The sequence below is a fragment of the Protopterus annectens genome, chromosome 9.part0, assembly GCF_019279795.1.
Source record: "Protopterus annectens isolate FY-2018-M chromosome 9.part0, PAN1.0, whole genome shotgun sequence".
Taxonomy (NCBI): domain Eukaryota; kingdom Metazoa; phylum Chordata; order Ceratodontiformes; family Protopteridae; genus Protopterus; species Protopterus annectens.
In genome coordinates, this window is record NC_056743.1 from 1,561,586,289 (window position 1) to 1,561,610,250 (window position 23,962).

Genomic DNA, 23,962 nt, shown 5'->3' on the forward strand with positions numbered 1-23,962 from the left:
AGGCAAGGCTGAAAAGACAAACCCACCTCCCTAGAAAACATAAGTGGAAAAAACATAAGGGTAATGCTGCTCAACGCCAGAAGTCTAAACCTCAAGATGCACACTCTTTAGGCCCTCCCCAGTATGGAGAACATCGATGTCTGTGCAGTGACGGAAACCTGCATCAAGCCTCCTGAGAGCACCCCAGCACTACCAGGTTATACCTCATATCATGCTTTTTGGCCCCAAAACCTGGACCAAACCACAAAAGGAGGGGGAGTATCCATGTTCATCAAAGATACCCACACCTCCAGGTTACTGACAATGCATGAAGCATCGGAGACCATCCATGTGCAATTAACCGTAGGCAAAACTGCTGTACAGTTTGTAGCATGCTACAGACCACCCCCTCAAACCCAGAAACCACACTCAGCCTTCCTGAAGACACTGGAGAGTATGAATGTCTCTCCAAATACCAAACAAGGTACTCACAAATTACCACATAGGTGGTAATCCATTACGTATGGAAGAAGTAATCAGGGACCTAGGGACACAAGTGGACAGTAACCTCTCATGTGACACTCACATTGCCAAGGTGGCTAGGAAGACCTTCTATATTGGCCACCTTATCATGAAAGGATTCACATCTACATCAAGAGAGGTCATTGTGCCCCTATACTCTTCTTTTACCAGGTCCATAATTGAGTACAATTCCCCATTTGGGATGTACCTTACCCGACACCTGCAGCAGTTAGAAAGACCTCAAAAGTACCTCACCAAGAGGATAAAGGGTCTCAAACATTTGTCATATGCTGCCCGGCTGAAGACACCCCAGCTGTATGCAGTCACATACTGCCTACTCAGAGGCGATGTATGCCCGATGTACAAGGCCATGTCCAATCCAGAATTAATGGACATGCTCCACCTCAGAAAATCCAAATCCATCAAAGCCACAAGAGCGAGAGATTTCAACCTCAACACATAAATAAATAGGATGTGCTGGAGGGACAGATTCATAACCTAGAGGCTCCCTACACTCTGGAACAGAATCCCAGTCCATGTTAGGCAGAGCCCCTCACTGACTCTCCTCAACAGGAATCTTGACGAGTGTATGGGAGATCGTAGATTTACACTGGGGGTCATCACTGTGTCACGTCTAGACAGAGGCACAGTAAAGTAAACCCTAAATGGGCATAATATTCACATAGCAAGGGGTAGCAAAAGCCACACACACTCTGGCTAGGCTTATAAATGCCCTAGGGCAGATAGCCTAGTATGAACCTATGAACCTATGAAGATACAAATTGTACAGGACACTAAGGATAATCACAAGGCTTTCTTAACTGATGGTAGGAGCCTTGGTGGGAATTCACAGATATGCTCTGAATTACTCAAATATTACAAACAATACACCAAACCCACACACATTGCCAACATCCAACCTGACAGGTTCAGCGCAAACTCCCCCCCCCCACCAAAATGCCAAATATCTATCCCAGCAGAGAGCTGGCCCACTGACATTGCAGATGCTGAGGTAACAGCCAGCATCTTCAAAGCAAAACACACAGCATCAATGGTACGAGATGGTGACCTGGGCTGTGTCCAGCATGAACTCCAAGAAGAATGGAACGTCAAATAACACTACTGTTCAATTTCAGCCTTACCACAGGATATGTACCCAAAGAGCAGTGTACAGCAACAGTGGTCCATCTCCACAAAGGTGGTGCCTGAATGGATACTGCAAACTATCACCCCAGAATCCTGACAAGCTTGGTCTGCAAAGCTATGGAAAGGATCATCATGGACCTCAGAAATAAAGATATTGAGGACCTACAGACACTGGACCCTACCCAGCGTGGCTTTCTTAAGGCAGATCCTACCCCTTAAACATGTTTGACTCATTTGAAACAGTCATCAAGGCCATTGATGAGGGGAATGTGGTCCACACAGCCTATCTGGACCTTGCAAAAGCCTTCCATACAATACCCCACGTGTTCATTATAGATAAGCTCACTAGCTTAAATATAAACTCCTATGTCAGTAGATGGGTTGCAAAACAGCTCAAGGACAGAACTGACATGGTCAGAAATGCTGCAGCCATGTCAGACTACAAACCAGCTACAGCTGGCATCCCACAAGGCTCAGTCCTGGGACCTCCCTTGTTTAGTATATATTTCCCATAGGTACAGGCCAACATGGAAGGACTGTGTCTGAACAAGTTTGCAGATGACTACAAACTGGGCACCATATCTGACCCTCCAGCTGACACAAGCATCCTACAAAAGGGCCACATAGAAACAGACAACTGGTGCCAGAGCCATGTCATCAAGCTAAATGCAGAAAAGTGTATAGTCATCCCCTGTGGATAAACAGTAAGTGCCCACCAATTACCACATAGGTGTTAACCCATTAAGTATTTTAGAAGTAATAAGAGACCTGGGGACACAAGTTGATAGATATCTTGCATTTGACAACCATGTGGCTGTAGTGGTTACAGAAACATACCATATACCCACCTAATCATGAAGGTAGTCACATCTAGATCAGGGGAGGGCATCGTGCCTCTTCAGTCATCCTTCATCAGCCTCACAATTGAGTACAATGGCCCCTGTGGGATGTACCTCAGCAGACACCTCCAGCAACTGGAAAGATCCCAAAAGTACCTCACCAGGAGGATCAAAGAGCTCAAACAGATGCCATGTGTTGCCTGATTAAACAAACTGCAGCTCCACACAGTGCCATACTGCCTGCCCAGAGGCAATCTGTGCCTGATGTATAAAGCCATGTCCAAGCTGGAATCAATGAACATGCTGCACCTTGTAAAATCTGAATGCCAGTGAGCTATGCACATGAGAGACTTGAACCCCAGCACTGACATAAATAGGACATACTGTAGTGATTGATCCATAACCCAGAAGCTCCCTCCACTCTTGAGTAAACTCCCAGTACAGGTTAGCCAGAAAGTCCCTCATTGACTCTCCTCAAGAGGAATCTTGATGAGTGGATGGGAGATGGTAGGTTTACCCTGGGTATCACTGTTATGTCACGGGTAGACAGAGGCACAGTATACTAACCTTGAAATATGTCATGGCAAACTCCAGTTACAATGTGTGTTGAAAGACAAACACACTCTCTGACTAGCATTAGAAATGGCCTAGGGCACATAGCTAGTGTTTGTCAATGTCCACCCAAGTTGTGGAATACACTACCAATGTTGGACAAGCCTGGTTTAAGTAGTCCATATCTGAACAACTGGCCCTTAACCAGTCTGGTGTGCTCACTATGAATATTTAAAGCAGTGATAGGACTGAAACCCAGGATACTGTCCACCACAGTGAAAGTACTGAACCAGTACACTATACGATATTACAGTGTTTGGTCAGTATGAAAGGATGTTGACAACTGTATGCAGACTATCCCATGGAAACCCTGCAGGCACAGTATAATCCCTGTTGGGGTCAGACACAAAGCAGTTGGGCAGTAAGTACACAACATGACTCCCAACACACAACTATAAATGTGAAATATTGTTGAAGTTCACACACAACCACAAATGTGGTGGACTGCATATTTCAACATATGGAAAGCTCACACTGGGCATGCTCGCACACTTTGATAAATGAGACATATGTCAGGCAACAAGCCATGGAAAGCCTGAACTGGGCATGTTCACACACTTAGGCCATGTCTCAGTTTAGCAGTTGGCCACACATATCTGGTATTTGTATGTGTTAATCCAGGAACCTCCCACAATACAGCAATCTGCCCAGTGCACACAGTTAAATGACTACAGAGACATAAGTTAAATAGTGGATCCCTCTCATATTCAAACATTTTCCACAGATACACAAGTTGTTCATAGAAACAGGGAAAGCTATGGCAATAAAGACCTGCAAACAGTTTATCAGCAACAAATATTGTGCATCTGAAAATTAAACATATGGGTGTAGAGGTCAATACTAGGCTGTTTGCCCTAGGGAATACAAGCTTAGCCAGAGTGTGTTTGGCGTCTGCCTCCCCAGTACAGTAGGCTACTGTGCCTCTGTAAAGTAGGTCACAGAAGGCATCGTTTAAGGCTAGTGTGCTGTGCCTCCATCAAGCAGGGACACAGTGGAGATCCCAGGGGTTGAATTTGCAATGTCACATCCATGTGGCTGGTGTTTGCTGGAAGAGGGTTGGCGAGGACTTATAACAGTAATTGGGCATCAATTACAGACTGAGGGGAGCCTTATCTGCAGTGTCTGGACAATTTCACTGTCAACACTTTGACGTGATGATTTTGAGGGATTGAAGTGTCGTGCCAATACTGTTCAGAGATGTCCTCCCTCTGTGGGATATTGCTCTGTAATGTATTAGCTCCCTCCTTCTGTTGTACAGCTTATATATGGCTGGTGTACACCAGACAGGTCTCCTGTTGTGGAGGAGTCTTGGGTTTATTTGGGATAGCATGATCAATGCAAACCTTCCAGATGCTCATAGAATGCAATTGTCAAGGATTATGCAGAGTGTCCTGTATAATCCCCCAGCATGGGTCCTTTGAAGTCTTCCACCCCAGTCTTCACAAGTGCAAAGTCTGCTTTTGATAAATACTTTGTTTGCAGTGACTTCCTTGCCTGGGGGTGGGGATGGGATATGGATGTCCAGGAAAAGTTGGGTATGGTCAGATATTAACAATGGTGGTCTACCTCTCGTGTGGAACATAGAGTCCCCATGTTGCAGATGGTCAGGTCCAATATGTATTCCCCCTTGTGGCTGTGGTAATTTGTCCTGCCATAGCACATGGATTCACAAATTGTAGTGGCTGTAGGGTGATGTTGTTGAGGCCTGAGTAGTTCCCCCACTCAATATACCTGTACCTGAAGTTAACCACTGTAATGGTGTATGTGAACACCTTCATATCCTACACTGTTCCCAGGGAAGCAAAGTGTGGTTCCTGGATATGGGAGGGGTGGTCTGAATTGGTTGTGTTGTGTGTTACAGGTCCTGTGGTCATGAAGCATGGTATAAAACATAACCTGGCAGTGCTGATGTGCATATGTGACCCTGAAGTAGGCGGCTGTTAATGCATATATATGCTATCCCCCTAACTGACAGATAGTAATAGATGTACATACCTCTTTATAAATAATGATGTCAGCACCCTATAAATACTGCAGAAGAACAGATGCCCAGTAATTCGAATAGCACGCTCAGCTAATGTGTCTCTCCCAAGTGTCATAATATAGTTTGGTAGGGGTTTGAATCCAATGCGCAGTGTGCGTGATTGGGGAGGGGGGGTTAGTGTGTGTGCAATTCTGTTTGAAAGAAATGTCCCTTTTGGAAACTAGAAGAACACACTACATGATGTACATTCCTCTTTCTAAACACTGATGATGTCAGTACCCTATAAGTATAGCAGGAGAAGGGAAACCTCCCAGTAATGTGAATAGCGCACTCTGTTAATGCATTTCTCTCAAATGTCATAACATAGGTAGGGGTTTGAATCCTACAAATGCCGTGTGTGCTTTTGTCACACAGGGTTAGTGTGTGCGCAATTCTGTGTGAAAGAAATGTCCCTTTTGGCAACTAGAAGAACACACTACATGATGCACATTCCATTTCTAAACACTGATGATGTCAGCACCCTATAAGTAAAGCAGGAGAAGAAAGCATCCCAATAATGTGAGTAGTGCACTCTGCTAATGCGTCTTTCTGAAGTGTAATAGCATAGTTAGGTAGGGGTTTGAATCCTACAAATGCCATGTGTGCTTTTGCCACACACTTTGTCCATATGTGTGGGGTGTTGCTCTTAATATTGTATGACATAGATTATATCAGTAATGTCAATGCACACATGAGGTATGTGTGTGCCACATAGACATATGTACCTGTGACCTTAAATAGTTCTCATGTGTGAAGCCTGCCTCATGTGAATACATGGAATTTGCATTACACAACTTTTTGACTGTGGTTTTCTGTGCAGGGGCTGCGGTTGGTATGTGAATATACAGTGAGAGTAGTCTATAGTGTCATCTTACCAGCGAGGGATACACTTCTGGTCTAGAGCATATAGTCCACATGTTGGTGATGATCAGGTGCAACATGTTTTCCCCTCTTGTGGGAGTGGTAACAAGTTGTTCCATAGCAATTGAGTGTATGGAGTCTAGGAACCTTTCACGTAGGGTGTTGGAGCTACAGTAATGCTCCCAGTCTATGTGTGGGTAAATGAAGCTGCCCAATATATTGTTGTTTGGAGACACCTGCAGATATTCATGTATTCTTAAGTAGGCCAAGTGGGTTACCTGGGTTTAGAAGGGTGGTCTGTAGCAGGCTATGAACTGGAAGTCAGTTTAACCCACTGTTAGTTGCACGTGAATAGTCTGTGATGCGTCACACTGTGGCAACAACCTGGGGGTGTGGGTATAGGTTCATAGGTTCATAGGTTCATAGGTTCATACTAGGCTATCTGCCCTAGGGCATTTATAAGCCAAGCCAGAGTGTGTTTGGCTTTCGCAACCCATTTTAGATTAATGTTGCTATGCCCTTTTCTGGGGTTAGTATACTGTGCCTCTGTCTAACATTGACACAGAAGTGATACCCGGGGTACACCTATGATCCCCCATCCACTCATCATGATTCCTCTTGAAGAGACTCAATGAGGGACTCTGCCTAACCTGGATTGGGATTTTATTCCAGAGTGAAGGGAGCCTCTGGGTTATGAATCTGTCCCTCCAGCATGTCCTATTGATGTCAGTGCTGAGGTTCAAGTCTCTCGAGCGCGTAGCTCGATGGGATTTGGATTTTCTGAGGTGCAGCATGTCTGCTACTTCCGGGTTGGACATGGCATTATACATCTGGCACAGATCGCCTCTGAGCAGGCGGTATGCCACTGAGTATGGAGTTATATTAACCAGGCAGCATATGGCATCTGTTTGATCCCTTTGATCCTCTTGGTGAGGTACTTTTGTGGTCTTTCCAGTTGCTGCAGGTGTCTGGTAAGGTACATCCCAAAAGGGGCATTGTACTCAATTATGGTCCTGATGAGGGATGAGTAAAGAGGCACGATGACCTCTCCTGATCTAGATGCGAATCCTGTCATGATTAGGTGGGCTATATAAAATGTTTTTCTAACCACTTTGGCCACGTGGTTGTCAAATGAGAGATTGCTATCAACTTCGGTCCCCATGTCCCTAATTACTTCTTCCATACTTAATGGATTACCACCTATGTGGTCATTTGTGGCCACTTTGTTTTTGCCAAAGGGGATGACTATACACTTTGTGGCATTTAGCTTGAGGCCATGGCTCTGGCACCAGTTGTCTGTTTCTATGAGGCCCTTTTGGAGGATGGTTGTGTTGGCTGGAGAGTCAATTATAGCACCCAGTTTGCAGTCATCCGCGAACTTGGTCAGCCACTGTCCTTCCATGTTGGCCTGTACCTCCGAGAGATATATACCGAACAGGAGAGGTCCCAGGACTGAGCCTTGTGGGATGCCACTTGTAACTGGTTTGGAGTCTGACATGGTTCCAGCAATTCTAACCATGTGGGTTCTGTCCTTGAGCCAGTTTGGAACCTATCTAGTGACATAGGGGTTTATATTTAAGCTGGTGAGCTTATCTATAATGCCCGAGTGGGGTATTGTATCGAAGGCTTTTGTGAGGTCCAGGTAGGCTGTGTGGACCACCTTTCCCTTGTCAATGGCCTTGGTGACTGTTTCAAAGAAATCAACCAGGTTTAAGAGGCAGGATCTGCCCTTAAAGCCAAACTGGGTAGGATCCAGTGTCTGTAGGTCCCCAATATCTTTATGTATGAGGTCCATGATGATCCTTTCCATAGCTTTGCAGACCAAGCTAGTCAGGCTTATGGGGCGATAGTTTACATGATCCGTTCAGGTACCACCTTGTGTAGAGGGACCACTGTTGCTGTACGCCACTCTTTGGGTACATATCAGTAGTTTTATGTTTGGGTTTAGCTCATCTTGGAGTTCATGTAGGACACAGCCCGGGACACCGTCTGGTCCCATTGATGCTGTGTTATTTGCTTTGGAGAGGGCGGCTCTTACCTGAGCATCTGAGATGTCAGGGGGGGCAGCACTCTGCTGGGATAGATATTTGCCCTTCTGGTGGGGAGGGGGGGAGCTTGCGCTGAACCTGTCAGCTAGGATGTTGGCAATGTCTGCGGGTTTGGTGTAGTTTTTTGTCATTTTGGACTAATTCTGAGCATATCTGGGAATTCCCACCCAGGTTCCTAACATAACTAAAGAAACCTTGTGATTATCCTTAGTGTCCTGTGCATTTCTTCTCTTGAAGCTGGCCTTAGACGATTTTATGAGTGCCCGTAGTATTTTGCTAACACTGAACAGAGATGCCTCCCCTTTTTGAGATTTTGCTCTATCGTGTAGTAGCTTCCTCCTTCTATTGTATAGTTTGTTTATGGCTGTGGTCCACCAGACAGGACTTCTGCCTTTGAAGGATTGGGTCTTGTTTTTATTTGGGATTGCATGATCCATGCATTCCTGAAGGTGTTCATAGAATGCGTTTATAAAGGATTCTGTGGTCTGGGCCATATTTTCCACAGGCCCGGGGGCTTTGAAGGATTCCGCCTCGGTTTTGAGGGGTGTGGAATTTGTTGTAGAGAAGTTTTACACTGTGGTTTTGTGGGCAGGGGGTGGGGTTGGGATGTGAATATCCAGTGAGATTAGTTTATGGTCTGATCTTACCAGTGAGGGGTACACTTCTGGTCTGGAGCATAGAGTCCCCATGTTGGTGATGATCAGGTCCTGTATGTTTCCCCCTCTTGTGGGAGTGGTAACAAGTTGTTCCATAGCATTTGAGTGTATAAATGCTAGGAACCTTTGAGCTAGGGTGTTGGAGCTAGAGTAATGCTCCCAGTCTATGTTTGGGTAGTTGAAGTCCACCAATATAATGGTGTTTGGAGAGACGTTCATATTTCCAGTGTTCTCAGGAAGGCCAAGTGGGGTTCCTGGGTTTGGGAGGGTGGTGTGTGCCAGGCTATAAACTGGAAGGCAGTTTTACCCACTGTTAGTTGCACATGGATAGTCTCTGGCCGTGCTGTGCCACCAACCTGGAGGTGTGTGTATCTTTGACGAATATTGATACTCCCCCTCCTGTTCTGGTTCGGTGCAAGTTTTGGGGCCGACAAGCATGGTATGAGGTATAACCTGGCAGTTCTGGGGTGCTCTCGGGAGCCTTGAACCAGGATTCTGTTACTGCATAGATATTGATGTTCTCCATGCTAAGGACAGTTTCCAGTGCATGCATCTTGAGGTTTACACTGCTGGCATTGAGTAGCATTACTATTAGTTTCTTATTCCTTGTGATACCTATGGAGGTGGTTTTGTCTTTTGAGCCTTGCCTAAAAACTGCACTATGGGGGTAGCAAGAGCCTTTGCCAATATTCGAAAGCCCAGGGGTGACAGGTGCAAGCCATCCCTAGCAAAGCATCGTGGCTTGTCGAGCATGTCATCCCAGGCTGATAGGCATTGGATCCCCTTTGAATGACACCAAAACTTAAGCCAATTGTTGAAATTGATCAACTTGTCTTCATATTGTGGCATCATTCTTGGTGAGGGCAAGATGCTACTCAAGGTCAGGGTCATACCAGCCTGGGCCACATGCTCAGAGAGCTCCTCTATGTCTCTTATCATGTAGTCCAGGGAGGTACATCTCAGGTCATTCACACTGGCATGGACAATGACTGAGTCATATTTGTACTTGCCTTGGAGTGACCTGTGTGCTTGTGTTATGTGGCGGATCATAGCGCCCAACAGGCATCTCACCGTGACCTTCTCCTTGTTCAGCCTGGTAAGCGGGACGTCAGTGTGCCTGACAATAGAGTCACCTATTACAAGTGCATCAGGTGTGTTGTTTAGCCTTAAAGGCTGTGACTGTTCGGCACACTGGCTTTGTGAGCTATGTGTTGCATGTGTTCTGTTCTGGGGTAGCGGTTGCTTGGGTGTCTGCTTTGGAGGTCTCTGCTGCTTAGGCAGATTTTTATTTAGAGACTCCGAGTATGTTTTTGTGTGTTTATGTGTTTGGATTGCTGTCGTGGTAGGTCTATATGAGACTGGAATTGTAGTGACGGTGGTATCCTTCTCCTCCTGACAGGTTTCGCCGGTACTGAGTTGAGGGGAGCTTAGCCTCCAATTTGGCTATATGGTTGCATCTCTCACATGTGTTGGAATTTGTTGGGGGGAGGAGAGGATTGCCTGTGTACATGAAGCAGGTGAAACATTGCCTCAAGTTTGCCAGATTCACCAGCTGGACCGGAGAGGAGATTGACAACTGACCTTTGGACATGCTAGAATAGTATTGGGAATTCCTTTATAATTGACAACAAAAAGGGCCAATGGGGAACAAGGTACTCAAGGTGAGTTTGTGAGGGTGTAGTGCTTTTAATTTGTTAGTGCTGGCATATATAAATGCTTTAGTGAGCAAGTGCCAGGTAACTCAAATGCAATGTGTTACAGGTAACTTAAATGCAAAAATGACAAACAATAACTTTCTTTCAAGTGAAACAAGGAAATAAGTACAGTAAGCAATGCAGATGTCACTAGGGATCCACAGAAGCACTGAAAAGCTGTGTTTCAGGTGGAATTAGTGTTTCAGGGAAATAACAAGCAAACAAGCATACAAACAAAGCTACATTCAGCAGGCCTGGATCTAGTCTATGCTACAGCAAACAAGGTGTACCAATTTCAGTAAGAAACAGTTCAAATATGCAGGCACTATAAGCCTTTAGCCAGAAATTCCCAGCTCAGATGGGCAGAGTCCAGCCTCTCCTCCCACAAGAGTGCAGACCATGAACCTTCGTAATGTCAAATAACTGGCCTGAAACCCAAGTGCTTAAACCAGAACTAATACACATTTAGAATAACAGACACTGAGCCCTCAATTAGCAGTTCTCAACTTAGAAGGATGTAAGCTACCTGTCCTGCCACCACAGTATCCTTGAAATTTAATGAGACTCACCCTCCTGTCATAGTTAGTTATGTGTTTTGGGGCTGTCAAGCATGGTATGAGGTGTAACCTGGTAGTGCTAGAGTGCTCTTGGGAGTCTTGAACCTGTTGTCTATTACTGCACAGATATCAACATTTTCCATGCAGAGTAGAGTTTGGACTGCATGCACCTTGCGGTTTACATGTCCGTCATTGAGTATCATTACTTCCATTTTCTTATCCCCTGTGCTACCTATGTAGATGGCCTTCTGTTTTCAGCCTTACCACCAGAATGCAAAGATGTGCAGACATTACACTATGGTAATTAATAGTGGTGTACCAAACAATACAATGACAATCATGCTGTTAATGCATCAGGCATGCTGGGATATACCCACAATGATATCATTACACTGTACTGTTGACAACATGATAATATTACTACACTTCTATGTAGTCACCCTGTGCATCAGCACCATGTTAACTTGTTCCTGCATCAATGTTACAGATTGCAGGAGGATGCACAGTTTCATCATATGCACAGGGTGTGTACTTGGTATGCCTGAGTCTGCCACTGATACAACCAATCGACATGTATGTGTGTGTGTGTGTTAGTGAGGGACAACAGTACAAGATGGGGCAATGTTGATGCGGTGTGTGCATGTATGTGTTAGCCCTAGGTGTTAGCATTATGCATGTGTGTATGCATGCACACAGTTCCACCTCGTGGCTGCCATATACGGGTGTTTGTGGACAGCCACAGACTGTACCTGCCAGGTCATACAGATCACTGTTTCTGGCCATGGACACGGTACCTGTGCCTGGCAGGGGTGCTACGGACAGTATCAGGTACTAAGCCGGACTGGATACTGTCATCAGAAGCAGTTGGTTGATGACTGGAGACATGTCCCTGCTGGGACTGTCCAGAGCCACGTGCACATGGTCTCCTAGGGCGGTCTGATGACAGCATAGACCCAGCATTGCTGGGGCTGGTACTGGCACTATGGGAGCGGCTGTGGGTTTGCTGTCATCTGCGACGACTGCCAGCTGCTGATGTTGCTGGCATACGTCCACATCAATGCCTCAACTGTCCTGCATTGTCCTGGCTCATGGACATGTAGTTGTGGAACGGATCTAATGTGTCCCCCCAATGTCTGTCAATGACCTCGGTGAAATTACGGATGGCAGCTGCAACGTCATGCATAGTGTCATTCATAGCAGTGCGATGTGCTCTCAGCTCCCTCGGACCCTGTCTGGTGTACCGTTCCATACATGCCTGTGCCTGCATTACAGCCCAGAACATAGCTGAGGTTGAAAGACCTCTGTGGGCACGTCTGACAGGGGCAGTACGATCACGGATGCTCCCACGAGAACTCCTGGACATCTGCCTGTGTGGTACCATGTCAGGACTCTGGCCATGGCTGCTGTGAGGGGATGCATGTGCCACTGATACCACATTACCCTGGTCAATGCCCACTGTATGCTGTCCATCACCTAAGGACATTGGTGACAATGGATGTATTGGCAGGATGACTGTGCGCATTGATGGGGTTGACTGCTGTGTACTGTCGATTGGCTGACCAACAACAGACCCTGGCACACCTCCCTGTGCCATTACACATGTATCATCATTATCACTATCCCCAGCAATGGATTCAGATTCCCTGCTGCACACCACCAGAGCAACACCAGAACCTGTGAGAGGAAGACAGGAAACACAGTTTACAATGTGTACACAATGTTACCACAGATGCACACAGGCACATGCACACATGCACACATGCGCACATGGGCACATGGGCACATGCACACATGCACACATGCACACATGGCAGATGCACACATGCACACATGCACACATGTGCACATGGGCAGATGCACACATGTGCACATGGGCACATGGGCACATGCACACATGCACACATGGGCACATGCGCACATGCACACATGGGCACATGCACACATGCACACATGGGCACATGCACAGATGGGCACATGCACACATGCACACATGCACAAATGCACACATGCACACATGGGCACATGCACACATGGGCACATGCACACATGGGCACATGCACACATGCACATATGGGCACATGCACACATGGGCACATGCACACATGCACACATGGGCACATGGGCACATGCACACATGGACTCATGGGCACATGGGCATATGGACACATGCACACATGCACACATCGGCACATGCACACATGGCACATGCACACATGCACACATGCACACTCCTCAGTACATGAGATACAAACACACAGACACAAACACACCTGCAATCAAACACATAGCAATACTGTTTGAGGGTATTATTACTATTATTATCATTAGTATTAAAAGTATTGTTATTACACACTCACCAGCATGGATTGGCTGCCTTGCTGTTACACCAGAGGGACCAAGACATTTATTGTCAGTGAGCACAACTGTGCCATTGATACTGTGAGTATGATACAGTTCAGTAGTACAACAGTTGGCTTTCACAAGTCTGCTGCTGATACTGAGAATATCACTCTTGCACAATAATTACCAGGATAACAGCTACAAACACAGTGCACACCTCACACATGCATAAACTACCAGTGTAGAGAACAGTCAACTACAGATATGGCATGTTACCTCCAGCCTCTATCATTACACATGTCTGCGGATGTTGTTGTTGTTGGGCTGGAGCCACAACACTTAGGAGGAGCCCCTCCAGTCTGGTGAGGGGGGTGTATAGCCACCCCACCACCTGTGGCAAGCTGTTGCCTGTGGATATCAGATGCACGCTGATGGACATTTCTAATTAAATCACTGCAGTGATGGCGTACCTGCTCATATGTCCGGTTATGCATGCCTATGTCATTTACCCGATGGACAAGGTCTTGTCACAGTGCAGCCCTCTCCTGCTGGTTCTGGCTGGTGCGGGAAAAGAGTGTGGCAAAATCCCACACCAGGCTCTGGTGTATCTCCTCTTCCTCTGCAGCAGAGTACAAGGGGTTGAGCTGGTGCACCATCACCCTGGAAGGAAAAGAAAAATATGTGAGCAAGTGATATGGCACACATAATACTCTACTGTAGTGATATCACTGAACTGCCATATATAGCATCTGTCTGTCTGTTGGGGGATACACATGTAAATGACCACATATCAGTGCTCAGCCAACAACTGCGTGACAGTGCCTGGCATACTCCATACAACAAACTAGTATACACCAGCAGTCGGCACACTGTTTGAGGTCCAATGCACAACCTCACACTGGGGGTTTGTATCAAGGTAATGGATGGGGAACATTGTCAACCCATGCAATGCATGCAATGCACAGTAAAAATTATAATGGTAATGCACCCTAGTCTTTGTGGCCATACCCCTACCTACACCACAGTCACATACAGGGAACCACAGCACAACATATGGCAATGTAGTATGTTTGTTTCCCAATACCTGACACACCTTTCTCTGGCCTCACACCAAGGACACACACTACCATGACGGACACAAAGTCATGCTGAGCAATCACACCATTACAGACCTTGCACACAGTCAGTGGCGCACTCATTCCACCTCACATAGTTGGTATTGCAATGAGTACATGTGTGTGTGCATTGTGCCATAGGTAGGTAGTATGCTATTGGCCCTGGGCCTACAGCAGCATACTGTTATGCTACCCTGCCCCTTGGGACACATGTAATGTGATTGTACTTGCTCCTGTCAAACAGTTACACAGGGTGACTCATATAGCATATTACCTATCTGCATAACATTCAACAGGGGTATGTCTGACATCTACTAATGAGGAGCCTTGCTTCTTAATGCTGGGTGGTTTACTCCAGGGTATGACTTATTTGTGGGTAGGAACCTGTACCTCCACCATGTGCTCTTTACTGCGGTGCCAAGGATGACAGACATAGGTCATTTAGGCTGGGGATATTGTGAGGTGTTACCATGGTTGTTGGACAACTGTTATGGGTGTGACTTAACTATGTATATCCGGTAGTGGTAACCTCTGTGTAGGTAGTATGAAAGGCACTCTATCTGTGGTTTTGTCAGTCACTCTGCATAGGTAATGTGTTTGAGGGCATTATCACTGTTTGTTAGGTATGACTGTGTCCTTCTCCCTTTCTGTAGTTGTCATGGGAGGTACATACCATGTAGGACATTGTGAGGTGTAGAGGGGTACAGTGACCTACATTTCCCTAGCTGACACACCATCTGTGCTGACATGTACCATGTACAGGAATTACAAGACTAGTGTGCCACTGTGAATATCAAAGGGGAGGCTATTGTACACTTGTTTCCCAAGTTCCCTCCTGACACATCCAGTAGTAGTCAGGCAACCACCTATGTGGTGGTTAGTGGTGTAAGTGTTTTGGAATGGGGTATGGTACTCCAGTATCCACACTGGTGTTTAGCCCATGCCTTTGTCACCAGGCACCTGTTGCAATACATCTGCACACATGTGCCTCTCTCAGTATATATATATATATATATATATATATAGAGAGAGAGAGAGAGAGAGAGAGAGAGATTCATATACATACATATCTCTAGACATTCATATCTGTCTGTATATGTGTATGTATGTATCTATATATATCTATATATGTATGTGTCTATTACATATATATGTATATACATATTCTGTCTATCTATCTATATATGTCTATCTATTTCTACATCCCTCTCTATCTATGTACACATATATGTATATTATATATATATATATATATATATATATATATATATATATATATATATATATACATATATACATATATATACATATATATATATATATATATATATATATATATATATATACATGTATATACATATAATATATATATATATATATATATATATATATACTTTTTTATTTATACATACGAATACATACACTAACATACTGCTAAACATCCATTACTGTACAACCTATATTGTACGTTGCACTACAGTCTACATTGATATGTGCACATAGCAACCTTCAAATACATATGTATGTCCAGCCTTCACTAACAGTTGCAGTATGTCCCCTGCCCTATGCACATCTTCATATATATATATATATATATCTATATATATATATATATATATATATATATATATATATATATATATATATATATATATATATATATATAGATACAGACTGCTAACACATATGGAGGGTTCACAGTATGTAGACTATTAGATTATTAGTTTATTAACTTTGTTTGTCACTGCTGTTTGTGATGGCTTGCTGCTTGGTGGCCTGCTGCTGGTTAGCTTGATGGTTTTTATTTTTTTTTTTTGGTGCCTCTCTCTGTGTCTCTTTGTCTCTTTGTCTCTCTCGCTCTCTCTCTCTCTCTCTCTGTCTCTCCCTCCAGTTGTTGCAATGAAAGTATTGCATGTGTGGACTGGGAGTACAGGCTGCTTTTGTAGGTATCTGCACATGCGCATGTGATGGCCTCTGCACCAATTGTTAGCCAGCATTTACTAATTGCATGCAGCCTGCTGTGTGGTAATTGCAGTTCTCACTGTGATTTCAGGACAGTGCTATAAAATGTTAGGTTAGGTAGGCGTAGCCCTTTCAGATTTTCAAGGTGGGGACCATGCTGGTATGCTGTGGACACTGTTCTGTGAGAGTAAAGGTTGGTATGTCTCTCATATTTCAGGCTGTGTTGTAGGCACTGAAATGCATGTTGTACTGAAACCTGACTATTGCTTCCTCCAGTTCATTCCTCTCAGTGTGTATGTTAACTGACACCTAATAATACTAATACTGTTTAAATGGGAGTATGTGCTTTCCTGTGGGACTTGTGGATTAACTGGTATACAGCAGTGGCTCTTGCAATTTGTTGCTATGGCTTCACTATTTGGCCTTTACATTCACTCCTTGAATGCCTGCTAGGTGTCTTTACTGGAATGTGTTGCTATGGCTTTCCTATTTTCCATTTACATTCACTCCTTGTAATGCTTGCTATATTTCTTTCAGCAGAAATTCCTTATATGTTTGGTGTGGTTTGGTGGTACTGCATGCAGTCTGGTCTGGCCAAGGTGTGGGGCTTGACACCTACAAGGGTATTTTATTTTGCTGCTGAGCAGTAGTGGGGCCTTGTACTTTGTACTAACAGTTATGGATAGCAGGCATATGCAGTGCTTGTAAATTGCTATACTGTCCTTATGTTATTAGTTGGCTACATCCTTTGATATTTGTGGGTTGTACACCTACATGCGGGTATGCTTGTGGAAGCTATTCTACAGCTATTCACAGAGTGTGTGACAGCAGACAGAATGATATGCCTGTGAGTTTGTGACACTTGCAGGCCTCAGATACTCTCAGGTGTATCTTTTATCAGCTTCAGGGAATGGTACATATCAGTGGGATACACCCATGATATATTTCAGATATTCTGCAGTTGTGACTGTGGGGTATTTCGAACATATGTATTACTACAGCATTTCTGACATGCAAGTAGTGAATACTTTCAGTAATTGACAGTTACCATTATGTGGGATAAAACACCTTTCTGCCTACTGTTAGTACATTTCACAGGGAGTCAGTGGGGCACAGTTAACATTTGTTTTCAAATCAGGGACATCCCTGTAAATCAGTCACAGTTGCAAGGTCTGGCCTCTTACCTATTCAAATATGGCAGTGTTTATCCTGCTCTGATAGTGTGTGTGGTTTGCAAGGTGCTACTGTCATATTATTACCTACTAGCTACCGACTAGCATGGCTGTTTCTCTTCTCACACTAATGTTATACAAATCCACAAGAATTGCCAGTAAAGATGCAAGAAAAGCTTTGTGTAATAACCTTCCTATATTCCCTTTACATTCAGTACTACTATTTCATGATATATTGCTTTTGGCACAACATTCTTGTATATCAGTCATGGCTTAGTGGTAAGTCATGCAGACTAGTGTTTCCAAGGTCCTGGGTTCAAGACTGACAGAGGAATTTTATTTTGCTGCTGAGCAGACTGCAGGCCTTGTCATTCAGAGTGACTAAGGCACTTCTAAGCAGTTGTAAGTGGGTTAGCGCTGGTTTGCGCGGAGCTCACGCATGTGCACTGTTGCTTAGCTTTGCGCACACATGCTTAGCTAAGCGCACACAAGCGCACACCCGCTTACTACTGCTTAAAAGTGCTTACTCTTGCGCATACCCACACTAATTTCTTTGAAAGAAAAGAAAATGGGAAGATAGGAAAGTGGTGAAAAAGGGGGCACAAAGAGGGTAGGACAGTAGGAAAACAAGCTCGGGATTTGCATGAAGGATGTAGGGAAGGCCCATAGCTGCCCAATTCTTTATCAGCAACAGCAGTGCATATGTGTGTAATTTGGTGTGAAATTTGAAACTTTCCACCCCTGAGAGAGGGGTGAGGACAACAAAATATGTTGTACAGCCAATTGTAATTACCATTTCACATGTCCAGCAGACATGTCTGCAAAATGGGCAGCTATGTATGGGGCATAAATTTTTGCGGGAACAGAGTGCCCTTTTTTTTTTTTTTTTAGGTGAGAGTGGAATGTGAGGTACAGGAAGTAGGTATATTTGGGGAGGTAGGTAGGGGAGGTTAACAGACAAGACAAACAAGATGCATACAGGGGTGGAGTATGACACATGTGGGGGGGGAAACACAATTGACGGGGACGGATATTTGGATATTGTGAGCCCATGAGCCCAAAGATGGCAACAGTGGAACTGAGATCCCCACCCATGGGCAGTTGCCACTGCGCCTTCACTGCCCAGGACAGGGCTGTGCTGGGGGCTATGTAGGATGGTCAGCAGGCACACCTGTGAGTTGCGCCACCTGTGCTTCAAGCTGGCGTAGGGGTTCAAGCACAGAATGCCTGATCTCGCTACGCACCACAGACCGGACACTTTGGAGGGTGAGTGGACGGTCTCCTCCCGCCACGCTTGCAAAGGGGGGACGAGCCCCATCCCCTGCAGCGCTTCCACCCGAAGGTGGCACAGGGCCACCGGAGGAGGTTCCGGCTTGGGCACTAGTGCCAGGTGCACTCGCCAGCTGAGGTGGGAGAGGCGGGTCCGCTGGAACCCACCTTCCCTGTTGTCCTATGTTTAGCAATATTTTATGACAATTTGGGTTAGTAACAAACAATACCATTCAAAATTAGTTGTAACAGCATGCATCAGTATTCCCATTAACCAAACACCCATGAATTCCAAACATTGAACAGCAAGCATAACACATGCATATTTTGAACAACAGTACACAATCCAACAGCATGCAGGGTTGATTGATGGCAACAGGCCATCAGGTTTGGATATGTGAACAGGGCACATGCATCAACGTACATGCAAATATGTTTGAACCAACAGGACAAATGTCCATAGGAATTAATTGTGAATACACATACCCAGTTTGTTGTGGAATGGCATTATTTGTGAATATAGTTTAGGGTGAAGAAATATTTCATTAACAACTTTAACTACCTATACATATGTTGTACATCTCTAGTAGCTGCAGATATATATACCCTACAGGTCTTAGTATAATTTCCTATATGTAACCTTAGGAATGTTGGTGATGGGACTGTTACTGCTACAGTAATATACATTGCATTTTTATTCATACACGTTCATATCTGGCTGTGTTCACGTACAGCATCCTGATACATTTGATTTATATGGCTCTAGACAACTGTGGATGTTCATTATTTCATACAACCATGCTATCTCCATATTGCAAGGGCACAGCAACATATCCAAATTGTGGGACAGACACATTCCAGCTTCAATACTTTATTACAAACATTTCACTATTTGGTTGTGGTTGTCTCATTCATTTCATTATGTACTGACTGCAGTATACTTTATTCAAAAGTTACAACAGCTTTCTTGGTCGATTCATACCTCTTTCTCACACTCTCACTTGTTTTATTTTTACAATTCAAGATGGTACTTTATTCTAGGCGTTATTAACATGTCATACTTGGTTACAACAATCCTTTCCAACAGACTCACTTGTTTCATATGGCAGATTTTCAAAGGGGATGTATTTGACACATGTCTATTGTCTTTAGTTTGTTTACCACTAATTTTCAGGCTGCAGCAGGTTATCTGATATTACAATACAGGTGGGAAATCTCTTTTTCAGACTTGTTTAATTTTTATTTCTGGATTACAGGCTGCATCACTTATCTAATCATACAGTACTAGCAGAATCTTTCTTCTAGTGTTATTTGAACTTTATTAATATGTAACTACACTGAACTCTTTTACAAGCTGTCTCACTTATATTGTATAACAATTACAGAAAAATAATTACTAACCTGCCTGGTGGCGCAACCGCTCCAGCCTATCACCATAGGTTCGCTGATTTGCAGCTGTAATATAAATGAAGCAATATTGGAACATACATCTCCATAATATCAGCTAGGATAATTCCTTACATACGTAATTACATGGATACTTAGTAGTGGGGAGTTGGGCATTTGCTGGGCCTCCTGGATCCAACGGTTCAGTTGGTCCTGCTTTTGTCTCTTCAAGTCCGCATGGTGGAGAAGGACCTGTTCACCAGTCCTTGGTATGCCTGTGGCACTGGTGAGATCATGTACCAACCGGTTCCACACCTCTGCCTTGTACGCTCCCCACAGAACCTGGCCCTGCATGAGTTGAGCCTCATGATCATGGACTAGGAGCCAAACCATATATTTGGACTCCTCAACACCCCACCTCTGTGCTCGGAAGCGACTACCCTCTCCTACACCTGCCATCCTGACTGCAAATAGGTTCCACAATCAGTTATGCTATGTATTCCTGCCTATGGGGCTTATATATGCCGTTTTTCCCACACTTATCTGTGATTGGCCATTTTGGAATTGTATCAGCTTAAAAAGACCTGCTTTGTCATGCTTCTATTTCCATTCATTCTTATATATATGCTAATACTAAATTTTTCAGTACAGCTGTCATGGCTTAGTGGTTCAGTACTTTGACTATGATGCACAGTATCCTGGGTTCGAGCCTGGGCATTGCTTTTTTTTATACTACTGTCTAGACAGGCTAGGAGGTGTGTCTATGTAAAGGCAGCTTTGATACAGGTTGCTCAACGTTGCCCGCCGGTAAGCCGGTTGGTGCGCTGCGCAGCTCCGCGCAAACGGGTTATGCTGGTTAACACTTAATTGGCTATGAGCATGCATATTACGCTATGAGAAATGTTGCTCAACTACGGGCACACAGTTTTAGTGTGTTAAAGTGCTGCTCAACTCCGGGCACTCATATTACACCTGTTAAACCACTGGTCACCTGCGGGCAATCATACTCAGCTTGTTAGAGCGCTGCCCAGCTATGAGCACACACCTGTTAAACCACTGGTCACCTGCGGGCAATCATACTCAGCTTGTTAGAGCACTGCCCAGCTATGAGCACTTATAACATTTTTTTATTGTGCCAGATTTCTTCAAAAAAACATGGCCCATTTCATTACATTTTACTTAAATTATAGTTTTATATATATATATATATATATATATATATATATATATATATATATATATATATATACACATATATGTTAGAGGATTGTTTCATGCTTATTTCACTAAAAATAGAAAATGATGTTGTTGGGGCTCGAACCACGACTACCTCCTCTTTGGCCAACGTCTCTACCGCTACGCTATTGCTACTTGGCTTAATTTACATATTTAGATCTTATATGCTTTTCCAATGAGTGCTAACTGTCACTGAGCGAAGGGCACACCCGCGCAAACGAGCGCAATTACGGGCAAACATTTTTGAAATTATAAAAAAAAATTAAACTGTTGATTTTTATGTTTTACATTACAGTTGGGTTTATAGTCTGTGGGGGCATGTGTGCTGTTGTGCTTCTTGACATTTCCGCATATTCGCTTGTGGGTGTTTCCTTTCGGTACTGTGATTCTTCTGGGGGCGTGTCCCTTTACAGGACTCGCCATGCAGACACGCCCCCTACTTTCCTACACTGACCGTGTTAGCCTAGGGTGTGATTCAGCATGCCCTCATGAATATGCATGGCATGCTGACATCACACTATTTAACTGCAGCCTCCGTGTAAGACTTGCTAACTCTTACACAGAGGTTTTGTGAATCCTGCCCAATAACTTACCCCATAACATACTTATGAAGTATTTTCTTTAACACAAAATTATGTGTAGCTCTTTGAATATTACGCCTATTTTTATCCTGTCATTTTTTCTGTGAGTCATTCAGCTCCTCAGAATTCCTGTCACTCTCCCTCGTTTCTTTAAATTGATCACTTGTATAGTCCTCCATTGTTTTCATTATTTTTGATGCACTTACATTTCTCTCCTTGCCTGTTTAATAAAAATTTACAATAGGTTCTTCTCCTTTAATTGTATATGCTAATACATTAACCTTTTCTTCCTTTCACAACCATCCTCTGATTCCTTAATAAAGCTTTCATTTTTGTAAGTATTTCGTAAACATTTTTCTTGCTTTGATGATTCTCATGTCAGCACCATTTTCTGAACAATTATGCAATTGGATAATCGATTCCTTATTACATCTGAGTTTCTCTCTGTGGAAAAAAAAGTTTGTATTCTTAAATACTGTAATTTGTACTTCTCATCAAAGGCTAGCCATCCTAACATCGACTTTTGGTGACATTATTTCATTTGAATATGATTATTCTTTAGCTCATTTATACCTGAACATTTCTTCATGTGTTATAGTACCGATAAATCTTACAATGAAGTTTTCATATCTTTATAACTTCTTCATATGTTACAGTACTAATTAATCTCTTAATTTATTTTTCCTATCTTTATAACTACTTGATTGTGCACAGGTTTTCCCATATATTGGAGCCAGTACACATTCCTGGTTTACTCCACTGAGAAATTTGAAAGGTTCTGATGTGGATCCATTGTACATGATGGTCCCCTTCATGCCTTTTTGGAAGGCTCTAATATCCTAAGCAGTTTTGGAAGACAGCCGACCTTTGCCAGAATCACAAACAGAGCTTTACGACTGATGAAGTTGAGTTCCTTGGTCAGATCAATTAAGGCAGCATACAGAGGTTTGTTCTGCTCCCTGCACTTTTCTTGTAGTTGCCTAACAGAGAAAACCATGTCTATAGTAGACCATTCAACTCTGAATCCACACTAAGACTTGGGGCAAACTCTCTCTGTAAGAGCATGGAGCCTGTTCAAGACAACATGTGCAAACAGCTGCCCCATGATACTGAGAAGGGAGATTCAGTGATTGTTGTTACAATAATTTTTGTTACCCTTATTCTTATAGATAATAACTATATTAGCATCCCTCGTATCTTGTGGTACACTGTCTTCTCTCTGGCATTGGCAAAATATTAAAATGCAAAAAAGTTCCTGGGATCCAACAAACAAAAATCGAAGCCAACCACAACGTAGCAGCAAATGATACCAGGAAAAGTTGGATTCTTGCACCAAAACAGTACTCTTTATTTGTACCACAAAAAAAGAAGAAGGAAGAAGTCATTTTATATTGATGAAAGCGCTCAACATTGTTTTTTGTGGTACAAATAAAGAGTACTGTTTTGGTGCAAGAATCCAGCTTTTCCTGGTATCATTGGCAAAATATTGCATGCATCTCTGAGATTAGAGTACCACTGGCACATTTAAGGATTTCTGAGGAAATACCATATTTCCCCAAGGATTTTTTCAGAAGACAGTACTTTTAGTGCACCATTGAGTTCAACCATCCACAGCCACATTGGTTCCACATTTGAACCTTTCGAGAGTCAGCAGTGTGAATTCTCTGCTAATTATATATGTCTAACTACAAGATGCCATGGGAAAAGGGATTGTCACTCTCTCATATCTGTCAACCATCTGTTTAGTCAACCAAATTGTGAGGATTAAACAGATACCAAAGTACCATTCGACAAAGTTACTGGGACCCATAAATATATATGTGTGTGTGTGTGTGTGTGTGTGTGTGTGTGTGTGTGTGTGTGTGTGTGTGTGTGTGTGTGTGTGTGTGTGTTTGTGAGAGAGAGAGAGTGTGTGTGTGTATTGGCTCCAGTACTGTTTGGTATCTTCTTTTCAGCTCCGTTGA